Source organism: Somniosus microcephalus, chromosome 4 (genome assembly GCF_052327205.1).
Source record: "Somniosus microcephalus isolate GS21.2 chromosome 4, FLI_Smic_1.0, whole genome shotgun sequence".
NCBI classification, from domain to species: domain Eukaryota; kingdom Metazoa; phylum Chordata; class Chondrichthyes; order Squaliformes; family Somniosidae; genus Somniosus; species Somniosus microcephalus.
The window spans coordinates 76,177,807-76,190,800 of NC_140990.1; the positions used below are offsets into that span (position 1 = coordinate 76,177,807).

General features: G+C 49.8%; 1 pseudogene; it reads right to left on the bottom strand.

Annotated features, from left to right (window-relative positions):
* Positions 1-6,775: 6,775 nt before the first annotated feature.
* LOC147119269 (uncharacterized) overlaps positions 6,776-12,994 on the bottom strand; it is a 53,164-nt pseudogene continuing 46,945 nt past the window's right edge.

The window sequence follows — 12,994 nt, forward strand, 5'->3', positions numbered from 1 at the left end:
GCACATGCTCAGAGCACAGTCCAGTGATGAGCCGGCGCACTAGGATCGGGTTGTCATTGATGGGGCCCATTCTGCCGCGTCACAAATTCCGGGTAAAGAATTGAAACCCTGAATTGGTGAAGAGAAAATTAATTTATTTGTTAGCCGATTAAGATTGGGCCATTTCTCACCACCTGTACGAGTGACTCTAAGTTGCCCCAGTGACAGCAGACGGGAGCAAAACCCATTAAGGCAAGTGCCCCAGTGCCCCACAGATATTAAACAAACAATAACCGGTTACTTGGGTTTATAAACAGAGGAATAGAATGTAAAAACAAAGAGATGATGCTGGAACTTCATAAATCACAGGTTAGGCCTCAGCTGTAGTGTTGTGGACAATTCTGGGCCCCACACTTGAGGAAAGGTGTAAAGGCCTTAGAAAGGGCCCAGAGGAGGTTTACCAGGATGTTACCCGGGATGAGGGACTTCAGTTATGAGGAGAGGTTGGAAAAGTTCAGACTGTCCTCCTTGGAACAGAGAAGGTTCAGAGGTGACTTAATAGAGGTTTTCAAGATGGTGAGAGATTTAGACAGAATAAATAGGGAAAGAAACATTCCCTCTGGTGAGTGGGAATGGTAGCGTAGTGGTAATGTCACTGGGCTAGTAATCCAGTAGGCCTGGACTAATGATCCAATGAAACGTGAGTTCAAATCCCACCACGGCAGCTGGGGAATTTAAATTCAGTTAATTAAATAAATCTGGAATAAAAAGTTATTATCAATAATGTTAACCATGAAACTATCGGATTGTTGTAAAAATCCATCTGGTTCATTAATGTCCTTTAGAGAAGGAAATCTGCTGTCCTCACCTATATGTGGTTGACTCTTAACTACACTCTGAAATGACCTAGCAAGTCACTCAGTTGTAACTAACCGCTATGAAACAAAATAACAAGAATAAAACCGGACGGACCACCCAGCATCGACCTTGGCACCGGCTATGGACATGGCAACGGCACGCCCAACCCAGTCAACCCTGCCAAGTCCTCCTCACCAACATCTGGGGACTTGTGCCAAAATTGGGAGAGCTGTCCCACAGACTAGTCGAGCAACAACCTGACATAATCAGAATCAACCTATCAGCCAAACTCCTCCATCACCACCCCTGGGTATGTGCACTGGCAGGTGGTGGTATACAGGCGGGAAGGAGTGGCCTTGGGAGTTGTCAACATTGACTCTGGACCCCATGAAGTCTCATGGTTTCAGGCCAAGCATGGGCAAGGAAACCTACCGCCCTCCCTCAGCTGATGAACCATGTTGAACACCACTTGGAAGAATGTACTCTGGGTGTGGGACTTCAATGTCCATCACCAAGAGTGGCTCGGTAGTACCACTACTGGCCTAGTCCTGAAGGACATAACTGCCAGTCTGGTGTTCCATGCCGCGGCAGGTGATGAGTGAACCAACACGAGGGGAAAAACCTACTTGACGTCGTCCTCACCAATCTGCCATTGGTAGCAGTGACTACCGCACAGTCACTGTGGAGATGAAGTCCTGTCTTCTCACTGAGGACACCCTCCTGCATGTTGTGTGGCACTACCACCGTGCTAAATGGGATAGATCTAGCAGCTCAAAACTGGGCATCCATGAGGTGCTGTGGGCCATCAGCAGCAGCAGAATTGTATTCCGCCACAATCTGTAACCTCATGGCCTGGCATAACCATCACCACCAACCCTGGTTCAACAATGAGTGTACAGGAGCAGCACCAGGCGTACCTAAAAATGAGGTGCCAAACTGGGGAAGCTGCAACACAGGACGACATGCATGCTTAAAAAGCGGAAGCAGCATGCTATAGACAGAGCTAAGCAATCCCACAATTAACAGATCAGATCAAAGCTCTGCAATCCTGCCACATCCAGTCGTGAATGGTGGTGGACCATTAAACAACTAACGGGAGGAGGAGGCTCCATGAATATCCCCATCCTCAATGATGGTGGAGCCCAGCACGTGAGTGCAAAAGACAAGGCTGAAGCGTTTGCAACCAACTTCAGCCAGAAGTGCCGAGTGGATGATCCATATCAGCCTACTCCTGTGGTCCCCACCATCACAGAAGCCAGTCTTCAGCCAATTCGATTCACTCCACGTGATACCAAGAAACGGCTGAGCGCACTGGATACAGCAAAGGCTATGGGCCCCGACAACATCCCGGCTATCGTGCTGAAGACTTGTGCTCCAGAACTAGCCCCACCTCTAGCTAAACTGTTCCAGTACAGCTACAACACTGGCATCTATCCGACAATGTGGAAAACTGCCCAGGTATGTCCTGTCCACAAAAAGCAGAACAAATCCAATCCGGCCAATCAGTCTACTCTCAATCATCAGCAAAGTGATGGAAAGTGTCATCGACAGTGCTATCAAGCGGCACTTACCAATAACCTGCTCACTGATGCCCAGTTTGAGTTCCGCCAAGACCACTCGGCTCCCGACCTCATTAGAGCCTTGGTCCAAACATGGACAAAGGAGTTGAATTCCAGAGGTGAGGTGAGAGGGACTGCCCTTGACATCAAGGCAGCATTTGACCGAGTGTGGCATCAAGGAGCCCCAGCAAATCTGAAGTCAATGGGAATCAGGGGGAAACCGCTCCACTGGCTGGAGTCATACCTAGCACAAAGCAAGATGGTTGTGGTGGTTGAAGGTCAATCATCACAGCTCCAGGACATCATTTCAGGAGTTCCTCGGGGCAGTGTCCTGGGCCCAACCATCTTCAGCTGCTTCATCAATGGCCTTCCCTTCAACATAAGGTCAGAAATGGGGATGTTCGCTGATGACTGCACAGTGTTCAGTGCCATTCACAACTCCTCAGATAATAAAGCAGTCCAGACCCGCATGCAACAAGGCCTGGACGATGTTCAGGCTTGGGCTGATAAGTGGCAGGTAATATTCGCGCCACAGAAGTGCCAGGCAATGATTATCTCCAACAAGCGAGAGTCTAACCACCTCCCCTTGACATTCAATGGCATTACCATCGCCAAATCCTCCACCATCAACATCCTGGGGGTCATCATTGACCAGAAACTTAACTGGATTAGCCACATAAATACTGTGGCAACAAGAGCAGGTCAGAGGCTTGGTATTCTGCGGCGAGTGTCTCACCTCCTGACTCCCCAAAGCCTTTCCATCATCTACAAGGCACAAGTAAGGAGTGTGATGGAATACTCTCCACTTGCCTGGATGAGTGCAGCTCTAACAACAGTCAAGAAGCTTGACACCATCAGGACAAAGCAGCCCGCTTGATTGGCACCCCATCCACCACCTTAAACATTCACTCCCTCCACCACCGGCGTACTGTGGCTGCAGTGTGTACCATCTACAAGATGCACTGCAGCAACTCGCCAAGGCTTCTTCGGCAGCACCTCCCAAACCCGCGACCTCTTCCACCTAGATGGACAAGGGCAGCAGGTGCATGAGAACACCACCACCTCCAAGTCACACACCATCCTGACTTAGAAGTATATCGCTGATCCTTCATCGTCGCTGGGTCAAAATCCTGGAACTCCCTAACAGCACTGTGGGAGCACCTTCACCACACGGACTGCTGCGGTTCAAGAAGGCGGCTCACCACCACCTTCTCAAGGGCAACTAGGGATGGGCAATAAATGCTGGCCTTGCCAGCAATGCCCACATCCCATGAACGAATTAAAAAAAACAAAAAAAACTAGAGGTCATACATTCAAAAATATTGTCAGAAGATCTAGAGGGGAGATGAGGAGAAATGTTTCCACTCAGAGAGTTGTGGGGATCGGGAACGCTCAACCTGAAAAGATGGTGGAAGCTGATTCCGTTAATAATTGTAAAGCAGAGTTGGACGGGAACTGGAGCAACTGACAGAGTTACGGACAAAACGTGAGGATGTGGGACTAAACACGACGACTCTTTCAAAGAGCCGGCACAGGCACGACGGGCCGAATGGCCTCCTTCTGTGCTGTAAGTTTCTATGAGTCTATTCTATGAATAATAACTGTTACAATACAGCGACACTCACAAATAATAATTCAATCATAATGTGATTGTGAGGATCGATTATCGTCCCTTTAACCTGAGGTACCCACCGGTCGAGGAAGGTATCAAGTGAACCGGTGGACACCGCCTGCTCCCTCTCCAGGGCCACCTGGGCAGGGACAAGACCACAGGAGAGAGGCAGGCAGCTAGAGTGACCCCCCCAGGGGCCCCGCCTATCCTGGGCCTACAAATTGTTGTTTTCGCCAGGCCCAAGAGCAGGTCCAGGAGAAGATCCCCCGACTTACCCACCCCCCTCCGCACCGGGCGGCCAAAGATTAGGAGCGTGGGGCTAAAGTGTAACCAAGAGTTGAGGAGCAGCCCCTTCAGGTAACTATACAGGGGCTGCAACCTCTCACACTGAATATATACACGGCCCATGGACTCCTCTCGGCCGCAAACATCTTGCAGTCCAGAAAGGTGCTTAAACTGTTGCACACGACAGCTCCTTGTAACAGTCTCCACCCCAGAACCAACGGTGCAGGGAAGGACCCCCGCGTAGAGAGCCCTCCATTGGGGAACCTCGCCTCCGCCAGACAGCAAGATGACCCGCCTGTCCAATTGAGATTGGGCAATTAACAAAATTAATCAATAAATGATACAGAAACCCGAGTCCCTGGGTCCTCAGCCCTGGTGTGAAGTACGCTGGCCACCAATTTTCCGTTACTAACTCACACCTCAGGCCCCGCCCAGTCTGGTTTAATTACTAAATGTTTTCTAACTGTGATTTCTAACTCGAGTTCAGGCCTGTGATTTTGATGGAAACTTATGAGGCCTAATTTTTTTGTGTGACCTACCCGAGCGGCTGTTAATGGCTTTAATAAACTGGCAATAATATTTTTATTTTAAAAGCAGGAAAGAGGTGAAAAACGCCACGAGCGATGCCTCAAAACTCACGGACAGAGAAATCCACTTCATCAGCGCCCCTGCCACAGGACTCAATATCCACCCCCTCCACCACTGGTGCACTGTGTCTGCAGTATGTACGGTCTACAAGATGACCACGGTCAGGCCGTGTGGAGTCAAAGGTCAGGTAAGAGAATGGATGGAAAGATCGCAACAAACTTCCCTGAACTCCAACCCTCTGATTTCTGTTTTGTAGCCAGCTTTCCATCCATTCTGCTGCCTGGCCCTTCACTCCACACGGCCTGACCTGGGTCATCTTGTAGATCTTACAAACTGTTATGGATAGCAAGCTGGTTACAAAACAGAAAACAGAGAGTAGGGGTTGGGAGTAGCTACTCAGACTGGCAAAAGGTGGGAAGTGGTGTTCCACAGGGATCGGCGCTGGGATCACTGTTGTTCATAAACAATTTGGACTCGGGAATCAGAACAATTTCAAAATTTGTTGATGACACCAAATTGGGAGGTAGAGTTAATACTGAGGAAGACAAAATGCAAGAAGACATTAATAAATTTCAGAATGGGCGTGTAATTGGCAAATGAATGTCACTATAGATCAGTGTGAGGTGGTGTGTTTTGGTGGGAAGAATAAGGAGGACACACACTACTTGGACAACAAGGGGGTAAAATTGGGTTGCTTTGCACCTCCCGCGATATTCAGTGGGAGGTTAGCGGCTGCGGTAGCCGATAGTGCCCCGCGGCACTGCACCGCCGGCAATGACGTCACCGCCATGCGCAGCGCCCCGGCTGCAACCTTGGGTTGTGACCCCTGACCTATCGCCGAACGATATGTCCGACAGGGTCAGGGGTCGTTCCTGCAGCCGCGGCGACGCCACTTAAAGGGCCGGTGTCGGGCGGCAACTTTTTATTTTGGCCGACTGCCAGCACCTGCCCCCTTCCCCTTTCTTCTTCGGGGTATTGGCCGCGATCGCTCAGCCCGGCGCTCCTTTTGATCCGACATCCCGCTCCCCGGTGGTGCAGCAGGGCCCCGGTGTGCGCAGTGCTAGGCCTCTCCCCTTTAATAAGGGAGGGAGGTCTGCTATGACGCGGTGCTATGTGCCGATGGGCGTGGTGCTGTTACACAAAGTGCCGCGAAATTCACTGGTAGCGCCTCAAGAGGGAGGGGAGCGCTTCCAGTAGCACCCCGCCTCCTGCCTGGGGCGCTACCACTGAATTTAATGCGCGGGGCGATAACTTTTTTGGGGCGCTAAAATTAGCCCCGGCAACATTAGCGACCCAAAGGGGGCGCCACCGAATTTTCCCCCTAAGAGTCTAAATGGGCTGGAGGAGCAGAGGGATCCCGGGATACAGATACACAAATCACTAAAAGTAGCGACACAGGTTAATAAGGCCATTAAAACAAAAGCACTGGGGTACATTCCTAAAGGAGCCTTCTGTTCCATGCCTAGGAGCTCTGAACCATGGCAGAGAGTGGCTGGGACATGTTTCTTACATGCCTCGAGATTAACCCACACGGGGACTTTGCTGTTAGCGAAGAGAGAAGAGAAAGACCAAAGTGCCGTTTGCCCCTCTCAGTGTGGCCCTGAAGGACTGTGTCCAGGCTGAAATTCTGTTCCCGCCATACGATCCTCCCCCAGATTGTCCTTTCTGAGCTCCAGCCAGGTGATGCTAAACACTCAGGTGGGAAAGATAAAAATCTACAACAATGTGTTGAACACAAAGCTGATTTATTTGACATCTATCCAGAATATTAAATTCCAGCCCAGTTATAGGGGTTATTAACATCAGCAAAAACAAACCCCAACTGTCAGAATGAACATGGTTCAGTCCTGGATGTGATTAACAGCAGCAATAACAGCAGAATCCAACCCTGCAGTCACTTGTGAACTCGCTGGTGTCTCAGCAGGTGGGATGAACGAGTGAATCCCTCCCCACACACGGAGCAGGTGAACGGCCTCTCCCCGGTGTGAACTCGCTGGTGTGTCAGCAGGGTGGATGACTAAGTGAATCCCTTCCCACACACGGAGCAGGTGAACGGCCTCTCCCCAGTGTGAGTGCGCTGGTGTACAGTGAGGTCAGATGATCGCCTGAACCCAGTCCCACAGTGAGAGCACCTGAACGGTCTCTCGTCAGTGTGAACTCGCTGGTGTCTCAGCAGGTTGGATGACTGAGTGAATCCCTTCCCACACACGGAGCAGGTGAACGGCCTCTCCCCAGTGTGAGTGCGCTAGTGTACAGTGAGGTCAGATGACTGCCTAAACTCAGTCCTGCAGTGAAAGCACCTGAACGGTCTCTCGTCAGTGTGAACACGTTGATGGCATGTCAGTTCCCTGGAACTTTTAAAGCACTTCCCACAGTCCGAGCAGTTAAAAGGTCTCTCATCAGTGTGAACTCGCTGGTGATTCAGCAGGTTGGATGACTCAGTGAATCCCTTCCCACACACAGGGCAGGTGAACGGCCTCTCCCCAGTGTGAACTCGCTGGTGTCTCAGTAGGTGAGATGAATTAGTGAATCCCTTCCCACACTCAGAGCAGGTAAATGGCCTCTCCCCGGTGTGACTGCGCTTGTGTCTCGATAGCCAAAGGGTTGGCTGAAGCCTCGTCCACACACAGAACCCGTGTACGGTTTCTCCCCGCTGTGAACGGTGCTTTTTGCTTCCATGATCAGAGGCCGGTGATATTCAGATCCGATGAGTCGAGTGACTCTGTCAGATCTTGACGTGATGTTTGGTTTGAGCTTACCGTCGGTAAATCCTCCCCTTCTAATGCCCTGTAAAATGAATTTAAAACAGGGAGCGTGAGAGAGCACCCACACGAAAACAAAGGCAGGTTGTGAAATTGAGCTCGATGAATCTGGTCATTTGTGGGGCCGGCAGTAGAAAAAAGTGACCATGAAAGCTGCCGGATTGTCATAAAAACCCAACTGGTTCACTGATGTCCCTCAGGGAAGGGAATCCACCACCTGGTCTGGGCCTACACATGACTCTGGCCTCTATGGGAGGAGAGAGAGAAAGAAGTGGGAGTGGGAGGGGGCGAAGGAGAGGAACTTTATACATCTGCAACTCGACCAGAACTTTGACGGAACCTTCCAAACCTGCAACCTCCACCACCTAGAAGGACAAGGGCAGCTGTTGCATGGGAGCACCATCATCTCCAAGTTCCCCTCCAAGTCACACACCATCCTGACTTTGACATATTCATCGCTGCTGGGTCAAAATCCTGGAACTCCTTACCGAACAACATTGTGGGAGTACCTTCACCACACGGACTACAGCGGTTCAAGAAGAAGGCTCACCACCCCCTTCTCAACAGGCAACTGGGGATTGGCCATATTTGCTGCTCTTGTGAGCGACGCCCACATCCCAAGAATGAATTAAAACAAATCTGTAGATGTAAACTGAATTAAAAGCCTGTACAGAAATACTTGTTCCTAAAACAATACTCTTTTACATTGTAGGGACAGTGTCTGTTTAACAACCTAATCTCCCCCAGAATCCACCTCCCCTGACTGTCTCACATTGGAAATTGTTGGGTCCTCCTGGGCTCAGATGTACTGGGGGTTAAACCCAGCAGCTTCTCCTCCATCTCCACTCCAGCTCAAACTGAAGCAACAAAAAGACCTACACAGGCGGCCAGGGACCGACTTCCGTCAGCCTGCAATAAAACTCTTCCCGACAGCTGCTGACTAATGGTGGCCACAGCACCCACAATCCCCCGAGCCCCAGAAACCGCTCTAGCCAACACACTGATTTCCCCGCTGAGAGTGTGCATGCTCCCCGGGGCCGCAGGCCATTCTCGGAGCCTGGCTCCTGTCCTTTTTCCCGAGTCGAACTCGATGGAACAGGCTGAAGAATCCGGGAAGCAGCGGCTCGGATGGGGGAGGCGCTGCACCCTGGGTTTCCTGCTGCCGGGACCCTGGCCGCACATCCACCGGGCCCGGCCGCTCTGATTCTGATCGAGGTTTTTGATGAGGTAACAGAGAGGGTTGATGAGGGCAATGTGGTTGACGTGGTGTACATGGATTTCCAAAAGGCATTCGACAAGGGCCAAATAATAGGCTTGCCAGCAAAGTTGAAGCCCATGGAATAAAAGGGATAGTAGCAGCATAGAAACATAGAAGATAGGAGCAGGAGTAGGCCATTTGGCCCCTCAAGCCTGCTCCGCCATTCAATGAGATCATGGCTGATCATCCAAATTCAGTACCCTGTCCCTGCCTTCTCCCCATATCCCTTGATCCCTTTAGCCTTAAGAAATATATCTAACTCCTTCTTGAATATATTTAATGAATTGGCCTCAAGTGCCTTCTGTGGTAGAGAATTCCACAGGTTCACCACTCTCTGGGTGAAGAAATTCCTCCTCATCTCTGTCCGAAATGGCTTACCCCTTATCCTTAGACTGTGACCCCTGGTTCTGGACTCCCCGGCCATCGGGAACATCCTTCCTGCATCTAGTCTGTCTAGTCCTGTTAGAATTTTATAAGTTTCAATGAGATCCCCTCTCATTCTTCTAGACTCCAGCGAGTACAAGCCCAATCGACCCAATCTCTCCTCGTACATCATTCCTGCCATCCCAGGTATCAGTCTGGTGAATCTTCACTGCACTCCCCCCATGGCAAGAACATCCTCAGATAAGGCGACCAAAACTGCACACAATACTCAAGGTGCAGTCTCACCAAGGCCCTGTACAACTGCAGCAAGACATCCTTGCTCCTGTACTCGAATCCTCTCGCTATGAAGGCCAACATACCATTTGCCTTCTTAACTGCCTGCTGCACCTGCATGCTTACTTTCAGCGACTGGTGCACAAGGACACCCAGGTCTCGTTGCACTTCCCCTTCTCCCAATCTATTGCCATTCAGATAATAATCTGCCTTCCTGTTTTTGCCACCAAAGTGGATAACCTCGCATTTAGCAACATTATATTGCATCTGCCATGCTTCTGCTCAATCACCCAACCTGTCCAAATCATACTGGAGTTTCTCGGCATCTTCCTCACAGCACACACGTCCACCCAGCTTTGTGTCGTCTGCAAACTCATCTAGATCATTTATATATATTGTGAATAGCTGGGGTCCCAGGACTGATCCCTGCGGTACCCCACTAGTCACTGCCTGCCACTCGGAAAAAGACACGTTTATTCCAACTCTTTGCTTCCTGTCTGCCAACCAGTTCTCTACCCAAGTCAGTACCATGCCCCCAATCCCATGTGCCTTAACTTTACATGCTAATCTCTTATGCGGGACCTTATCGAAAGCCTTCTGAAAGTCCAAATACACCACATCCACTGGTTCTCCCTTATCTATTCTACCAGTTACACCCTCAAAAAATTCCAGTAGATTAGCCAAGCGCGATTTACCTTTTGTAAATCCATGTTGACTTTGGCCGATCCTGTCACTGTTTTCCAAGTGCTCTGCTATTACATCTTTTATAATGGACTCTAGCATTTTCCCCACTACCGATGTCAGGCTTACCGGTCTATAATTCCCCGTTTTCTCTCTACCACCTTTTTTGAATAGTGGCGTAACATTAGCTACCCTCCAATCCATGGGAACTGTTCCACAGTCTATAGAATTTTGGAAGATGACCAGCAATGCATCTACTATTTCTAGGGCCACTTCCTTAAGTACTCTAGGATGTAGATTATCAGGCCCTGGGGATTTATCGACCTTCAATCCCGTCAATTTCTCTTATACTATTTCCTTACAAATACTGATTTCTTTCAGTTCCTCCCTTTCATCAGACCCTATGTTCCCCGACATCTCTGGGAGGTTATTTGTGTCCTCCTTTGTGAAGACAGAGCCAAAGTATGGTCAGCCATTTCTTTGTTCCCCATTATAAATTCTCCTGATTCTGACTGCAAGGGACCTACGCTTGACTTCACCAATCATTTTCTCTTCACATATCTATAAAAGCTTTTACAGTCAGTTTTTATGTTCCCTGCAAGCTGACTCTCATACTCAGCATGGATACGAAATTGGCTAAGTGACAGAAAACAGAGAGTAGCGGTGAATGGTTGTTTTTCGGACTGGAGGAAGGTACACAGTGGTGTTCCCCAGGGGTCGGTACTAGGACCACTGCTTTTCTTGATATATATTAATGACTTAGACTTGGGTGTACAGAGCACAGTTTCAAAATATGCAGATGGCACAAAACTTGGAAGTATAGTGAACAGTGAGGAGGATAGGGATAGACTTCAAGAGGACATAGACAGGCTGGTGGAATGGGTGGACATGTGGGAGACGAAATTTAACGCAGAAAAGTGTGACGTGATACATTTGGGTAGGAAGAACGAGGAGAGGCAACATGAACTAAAAGGTACAATTCTAAAGTGGGTGCATGAACAGAGACCTGGGGGTATGTGTGCACAAATCGTTGAGAAAGCGGTTAAAAAAGCATACGGGATCCTGGGCTTTATAAATAGAGGCATAGAGTCAAAAAGCAAGGAAGTTATGATGAATATAATAGCAAAATACTGCGGATGCTGGAAATCTGAAATAACAACAGAAAATGCTGGTAATACTCAGCAGGCCAGGCAGCATCCGTGGAGAGAGAAACAGAGTTAACGTTTCAGGTCTGGGACCCTTCATCAGAACTGGGAAAAGCTGGAGATGTAACAGATATTAAGCAGGTGCAGAGACAGTGGGGGGGGGGGGGGCGGGTGGTTAGGAGGGGAGGAAGGAATTGAAAGAACACCCTGTACTTTTGTAAGAGGCAGGAAGGATAAAATGTTGCAAATGGGAATGGCAAAAATCATACTGCATGAAAAATGGGGGCAGGGATAATTATCTGAAATTGTTGAACTCAATGTTGAGTCCGGCAGACTGCAAAGTGCCCAATCGAAAGATGAGGTGCTGTTCCTCGAGCTTATGTTGAGCTTCATTGGAACAATGCAATAGATTCAGATTAGATTTATTTGCCATACGTAACAAAGTACAATGGAATGCTTGTTCCCCGTACGGACGCGTCAGCTATACATACAGCCCGAGGACAGAGAGATCAGAGTGGGAGTGAAGCGGTGAATTAAAATGACAGGCGACCGGAAGCTCAGGGTCACCCTTACGGACTGAACGGAGGTGTTCCGCAAAGCGGTCGCCCAATCTGCGTTTGGTCTCCCCAATGTAGAGGAGACCGTATATTAAATTGCAAGAAGTGCAAGTAAATCGCTGTTTCACCTGGAAGGGGTGTTTGGGGCCCTGGACAGTGGGAAGGGAGGAGGTAAAAGGGCATGTGTTGCATCTCCTGCGCTTGCATGGGAAGGTGTCGGGTGAAGGGGAAGAGGTGCTGGGGGTGATTGAGGAGTGGTCCAGGATGTCGCGGAGGGAGCGGTCCCTTCGGAATGCTGAAAGGGGAGGTGAGGGGAAGATGTGTTTGGTGGTGGGATCACGCTGGAGGTGGCGGAAATGGCGGAGGATGATCCGTTGAATGTGGAGGCTGGTGGGGTGAAAGGTGAGGACAAGGGGATCCCTATCGTGGTTCCGGGAGGGAGGGGCAGGGGTGAGAGCAGAAGTGCGGGAAATAGAACGGACACGGTCAAGGGCCGTGTCAACCACGGTAGAGGGGAATCCTCGGTTGAGGAAAAAGGAAGACATGTCGGAAGCACTGCGATGGAAGGTGGCATCGTCAGAACAGATGCGGCGGAGACGGAGAAACTGGGAGAATGGAATAGAGTCCTTACAGGAAGCGGGGTGGGAGGAAGTGTAGTCCAGGTAGCTGTGGGAGTCAGTGGGCTTATAGTGAATGTTTGTTGAAAGCCGATCGCCAGAAATGGAGACGGAGAAGTCAAGGAAGGGAAGGGAAGAGTCGGAGATGGACCATGTGAAGGTGAGGCAAGGGTGGAAATTGGAAGTAAAGTGAATGAACTTATCTAGTTCAGGGCGAGAGCAGGAAACGGCACCAATACAGTCATCGATATACCGGGAAAAGAGGTGAGGGAGGGGACCTGAGTAGAACTGGAACAAAGAATGTTCCACATATCCCATGAACAGGCAGGCATAGCTAGGGCCCATGCGGGTTCCCATAGCAACACCTTTGATTTGGAGGAAGTGAGTGGAGTCAAAGGAGAAGTTGTTCAATGTGAGAACAAGTTCAGCCAGGCAG